This window comes from Gopherus flavomarginatus, chromosome 4, assembly GCF_025201925.1.
Source record: "Gopherus flavomarginatus isolate rGopFla2 chromosome 4, rGopFla2.mat.asm, whole genome shotgun sequence".
NCBI classification, from domain to species: Eukaryota; Metazoa; Chordata; order Testudines; family Testudinidae; genus Gopherus; species Gopherus flavomarginatus.
The window spans coordinates 11,895,243-11,901,287 of record NC_066620.1 but is presented as its reverse complement, the minus strand read 5'-3'; positions in this window follow the sequence as shown (position 1 = coordinate 11,901,287).

The window sequence follows — 6,045 nt, the reverse complement described above, 5'->3', positions numbered from 1 at the left end:
CTGTGCTGGGGGGAGGAGGAGAAGAGGTGGGTCTGAGGATGAGGGGGAGGAGGAGGGAAGGGATCTAGTGGGGGAAGGAGGGGTGATGTTTGGGGGAGGTGGGGGCTGTGCTGGGGGAGGGAGTCTGGCTTGGGGGTGGAGGAGAGAAGGTGGGTCTGAGGCTGAGGGGGAGGAGGAGGGAGGGTCTGTGGCCGTGGGGGAGGAGGAGGAGGAGACGGGGAGTGGAAGTTGGCCTGGGGAAGGAGGGAGACTGTGCTGGGAGGAGAGGTGATGGGTCTGTGGCTGGGAGCGGAGGAGGGAAGGGGAAGAAGGAGGGGGATGTGACTTGGGGGGTCCATATGGAGGTGGAGGAAGAAGATCTGTGGCTGGAGGAGGCTGTGCTGGGGGAATGTAAGGTTGTAGCTTGGGGAAGGAATAGGGGAAGGGGGCCTGTGGCTGAGGGGGCAGGGGAAAGTGAATGAGTGACGAGAGGGTCCCTGGTCAGCAACGATGCTCTCAAATATGAATATTGTGGGATGTCTCTCCCCAACCCATCATCTGTGCCCCTCTAGATCTGCAGCTCCTGACGGGTTAATGGGGAAAGCAGATGGTTTTGAGGGGTTATCATTTAATTATACCTGGGATAATAAATGGAAGCATCGTCTGCTCTGTGTGGGTAAGGGACCAAAGTCAGCATTTTTGCATTGGTCAATAGGAAGCAGCACTAATAGGAAAAAGCAGCATCTCGACAGAGAAAAAGATTGTGACAGGAAACATGAGAGATTCACTGGGGGAAAAAAACACAAAAGTACCCATTGACTTCAGTGGCAGTAGAGTTAGGCCAACGCTGAGATCTTGAAATCCTGCCTGTCAATCTTCCCTGTGCCCAACTGCTCAGCTTGAAATCAGTGCGTAAAATTTTATCTGTAAGAAACTACAAGAATAACAGACATTGACTATCTCCACAATATTGATGGAGCTGACATAGAGCAATTTTAAAACTTGGGTACCTATATGAATTGTTGATCTCCCACACTGGTCATTCAAATTGGTACTTTAGTGTCTAAAATGGATAGCTAGGGAATTAAGTGTCAGCATGAACACACAAGTGAGAAAATTAAGGAACCTATTTGATCAGGAAGATTAGAGAGACATTAGGTGCTAAAGTCTGAAAACTGGGCCTGAATTTAAATATAGAATCCAAGAGTAAAAGGCTGGAAGGGATCTAAGGCAGGACCATGTATATCTGCACCTTCCCCAAGAGATGTTTGTCCAACCTGTTCTTTAAAACCTCCAATGACGGGGATTCTACAACCTCCCTTGGGAGCCTATTCCAGACCTTCACTTGCTGGAGAGTTGGAAAGTTTGTCCTGATATCTAATCTAAGGCCATGTCTACATCTAAAATTTTGCAGCGCTGGTTGTTACAGCTGTATTAGTACAGCTGTATAGGGCCAGCGCTGCAGAGTGGCCACACTTACAGCAACCAGCGCTGCAAGTGGTGTTAGATGTGGCCACACTGCAGCGCTGTTGGGCGGCTTCAAGGGGTTTTGGGGAAGGCGAGAGCAAACCGGGGAAGGAGACCAGCTTCGCCGCGGTTTGCTCTCGCGTTCCGCGAACCACCCTGCAAACCGCAGGGAAGGAGACCTGCTTGCTCGGGGGTTCGGCGAACGCGAGAGCAAACCGGGGAAGGAGACCAGCTTCGCCGCGGTTTGCTCTCGCGTTCCGCGAACCACCCTGCAAACTGCAGGGAAGGAGACCTGCTTGCTCGGGGGTTCGGCGAACGCGAGAGCAAACCGGGGAAGGAGACCAGCTTCGCCGCGGTTTGCTCTCGCGTTCCGCGAACCACCCTGCAAACCGCAGGGAAGGAGACCTGCTTGCTCGGGGGTTCGGCGAACGCGAGAGCAAACCGGGGAAGGAGACCAGCTTCGCCGCGGTTTGCTCTCGCGTTCCCCGAGCAAGCAGGTCTCCTTCCCTGCGGTTTGCAGGGTGGTTCGCGGAACGCGAGAGCAAACCGCGGCGAAGCTGGTCTCCTTCCCCGGTTTGCTCTCGCCTTCCCGGAACCACCCAGCAAACCTCAGGGAAGGAGACCTGCTTGCTCGGGGTTCGGGGAATGCGAGAGCAAACCGGGGAAGGAGACCAGCTTGATTACCAGAGGCTTCCTCAGGTATGCTGGGATACCTGCTTATTCCACGGAGGTCAAGAAAAGCGCTGGTAAGTGACTATACTTGATTACCAGCGCTGGATCACCAGCGCTGGATCCTCTACACCCGAGACAAAACGGGAGTACGGCCAGCGCTGCAAACAGGGAGTTGCAGCGCTGGTGGTGCCCTGCAGATGTGTACACCTCCTAAGTTGCAGCGCTGTAACTCCCTCACCAGCGCTGCAACTTTCTGATGTAGACAAGCCCTAAATCTCCTTTGCTGCAGATTAAGCTCTTCACTTCTTGTCTTGCCTTCAGTGGACATGCGGAACAATTAATCACTGGCTTGCTCTACACTATAGAGTTAGGTCGTCGTAAGGCAGCTTATGTTGAGCTAATTATGTCGGTGTACATGCTACCTTCCGCCAGTATAGGTGCCCTGCTACAGTGGCATAATAACTCCATCTCCATGAGAGGTGTGAGGCTTATGCTGATGTAGTTAAGACGATGCAGCATCTATGTAGGAACTGTATTACTTACATGGGCTGCTGACTGTCAGTCTTGTCAATCTGGAGACTCCATGCTGGCGCTGTGAAATTGACAAGAAAGCCCAGCTTTCCACTGGAGCAGGTGGGGGTGTGATGGGTACCACCTGGAATTGGGGTACCACTGAGCTCCCCTGACCTATCAGCCTGGGCTCCCTTTTACACTACTCTTGTGACAAGCTGCCAAGCCCTCTCCAGGCTCCAGCCTGCACTTTCACCAGCGCACATACAGGTAGTGATATATGCAGCTGTAGTAACATGCAGCTAGGGCAGCTCCCAGTTCATAAGGCACATACCCCTTCTGGATTGTAAACTCAAAATTATACCATCTTGCACTGCACAGGGAACAGTACAGCGTAAGCTCATGAAATTCGCCCCCTCCCTCAATGTGGAGAGGAATATACAACAGCTTCCTGCTCTGAGCTATGACTCCCATACATCAGTTTTAAATAAAGCAAAAACAAATTTATTAACTACAAAAGATAGGTTTTAAGTGATTATAAGGGATAGCAAGCAAATCTAAGCAGATTAACTATCAAACAAAAAACACAAACTAAGCTTAATATACTACATAGATCAGATATGAATAGTCAATCCTCAACCTACATGATGATACAGCAAGCTGCAGATTCTTAAGGGGCCAGCAGCACTTGCTTACAGCTTGGAATCCCCAGGTGTTTCATTCACAGGCTAAAAATCCCTTTAGCCTGGGTCCAGCACTTCACCCCAGTTTAGTCTTTGTTCCTCAGGTGTTTCCAGGAGTCTTCTTGTGTGAGGAAGTCAGTGAAGAATCACATTGATGTCACTCCCTTGCCTATGCAATGTCCCTGTAGTGCAACAGCAGCCACTACTCAGAGGCTGTCTGTAGCATCCTCAGGAAGGCTCTCCAGGTGGGAGATAAGCTTCTCCTAAGACCTATTCTGTAGACTGCCTTATTAAGTTCAATGGGCCCTTCCCAGCCAGCCAATCTAGACTGAGAGCCTTTTGCCTAGTGGGCATTGCCCAGGAAGAGCTTTGTGTGAAATAGATACATAGTCAATATTCGTAACTTCAGATACAAAAATGATACATGCATAGAAATAGGACAGCCATATTAGCAAATCATAACCTTTCCAATGACACTTCACATGACTTATCTTGCATAAAATACATCATATCTATGTCATAGTCGTACCATAATATCACTGTGAAAAATATAGGGTGCAGTGTCACAGGGGGCTCCAGTGATAGCCCAGCTGCCCCCAAGCAAGCTGCCCCCAGCTCTCTCAGAGCCTGACTGCCCCCAGATCCCTGCTCCCAGCCCAGCTGCTGCCCCAGCTCCCCACTCCCAGCCAGGCTGATGCCTGGGCTCCCAATTCCCCGTAGGGAGCATGGCTGCTTGGAAGCTTTCCACTCCCTACGTGGAGTCTGCCTGCTGCACGCAGGCTTCCAGTTCCCCACTGGTAGCCTGGCTTCGCCAATGAGCCCCTGTGCATCTAGATCCACCACTGAGCCTCTTGCACCCAGATTGCCCCCCACAGAACCCTCTAACCCACACCTGGATCCCCCCACATTAAGCATGTCCACACTTGGATCCTGCCTCATGCATCTGGTACAGAAGGGCAGAGCCTTGGGGTGTTTCTGAGACAGGCCCAGCTGTTGTGCTGGGTCAGGGTCAGGTGCAGTCAGGGGGGCTGAAGGATGATCTCCTACCTCTGTGCAGCCAGGGGCCTGGCCCCACTGCCATGCTAGAGCCTCCACATTTAAATGCCTTTAAAACACTGGCCCCAAATGACCTGTGCAAAATCACACAGGAAACCAGTGGCAGAGATAGGAACAGTTCCCAGGTCTTTGGAGTCCTACTCCTGCACCTTACCACAGAAACTCAGCATCTCCACTCTTTAAAGGCTGAGAGAGGTTTCAGCCTACATATCTGTGCCAGGGACTCCTGCGGAAAAATAAGGAAGGCCTGACATTTGTAAAACAAGAAAACATGGAGCTTTTTCCTTTATAAAAACCAACCAAGCAAGCTTTCTATCTATAACATAAAGAAGGGAAAAAAAAACCCAACAGAACCTACCACTTATTTTTCTGTGCAAGCCATTTTAAGGGACTGTCCTCTAGATGAGGGAGAAAATGTCCATTTTTTGCTTTGCATGATAATATTTGCATGTATATGCTGTCTTGTGAGAATAAGTGAGTGTTCAAGGATGACATGCTGTTTGTTCCTGCTCTGATCACAGCTTTTAAAGTAGAGAAAAAACAGATTTTTGGTTAGTTAGTCACATCGTGTCAATATTACGTACCTTGTTCATTGTCCTACTCTGTTCACTACACAACTAAAAATGGTGAGTCTCTGAGCTATAGAAAACACAAGGAGAAAATCCCTTTAAGAAGAAGTTGTCACTCTTTTGCTTTTATCCTGAGATTAACACCACTTTATGTGTAAGAATAAATATCCTTTCCTCCTTAGCCTGAATTTAATAAAGTTATAAAACAAGGGATTCCTGTAAATCGTGTAAATCTTTGCTTACGTGGGTGCTCCTTACCCTTTCTTGTACTCCCGCTGAGTTCAAAAACAAGCAAGCAAACAGACCGATTTTTAAACCACTATTGGGAACATTAGTGCAAGTAAGAACTTGCATGAGTAAGAGTTTCCAGGATAAGGCCCCACGTTTATTCAATGTCTTTATAGACACTTAAAAGATTGCTGATAATGCTCATGTACATAAACACAAGAGAAATTAAAACATGCTGTTAGCACTTTGTTGAAATACATGGCAAAATCCTTTACTTGAGGAGTCTTTAAGAAGCATTTGTTTCTACAAAGTATTTGAAATTAGATTATTGTGAATATTCATTTACCTACAGGAAGTATGGGTATCTTAGAAATGTGGAATGATGCATCTCTGCGGATAATCAGTGCCTTGTTTTTCCTGATTTAATATTTTATCTATTCAAAAATAAAGTAACATTAAGCAGTAACAATCATAAGTATATACCCACATGTGTTCTGTAGCTATTTTGGATCTTTACCAGAAGAGTACACATTTTAAATGATTCATTGTAAATGATGATTTAACTGGGACTTGGGAAGCTAACAACATTTTCATTGCTTGAAACAAATTTAAACAGCTTATTTAACTAGATAACCATGGTAATTTTCTGTCTTATTTTCTGATTGAAGGCAAAAGACCCTTTGGTGGCTTTTATGTAATTTAAATGGGGAAATGGTGATATGAGACCCTCTTCTGTAATTTCCTGAAAATGATTTCACCACCTGACGTTATGATTACACAGGGGATACATGTCCTGCTAACACTTTAAATTAAGTCAGCATGTACAAATGTTTGGTTGAGTGCCCTCCCCCCTTTTTTTAAAGGACCCTGTCCTGCAGTCT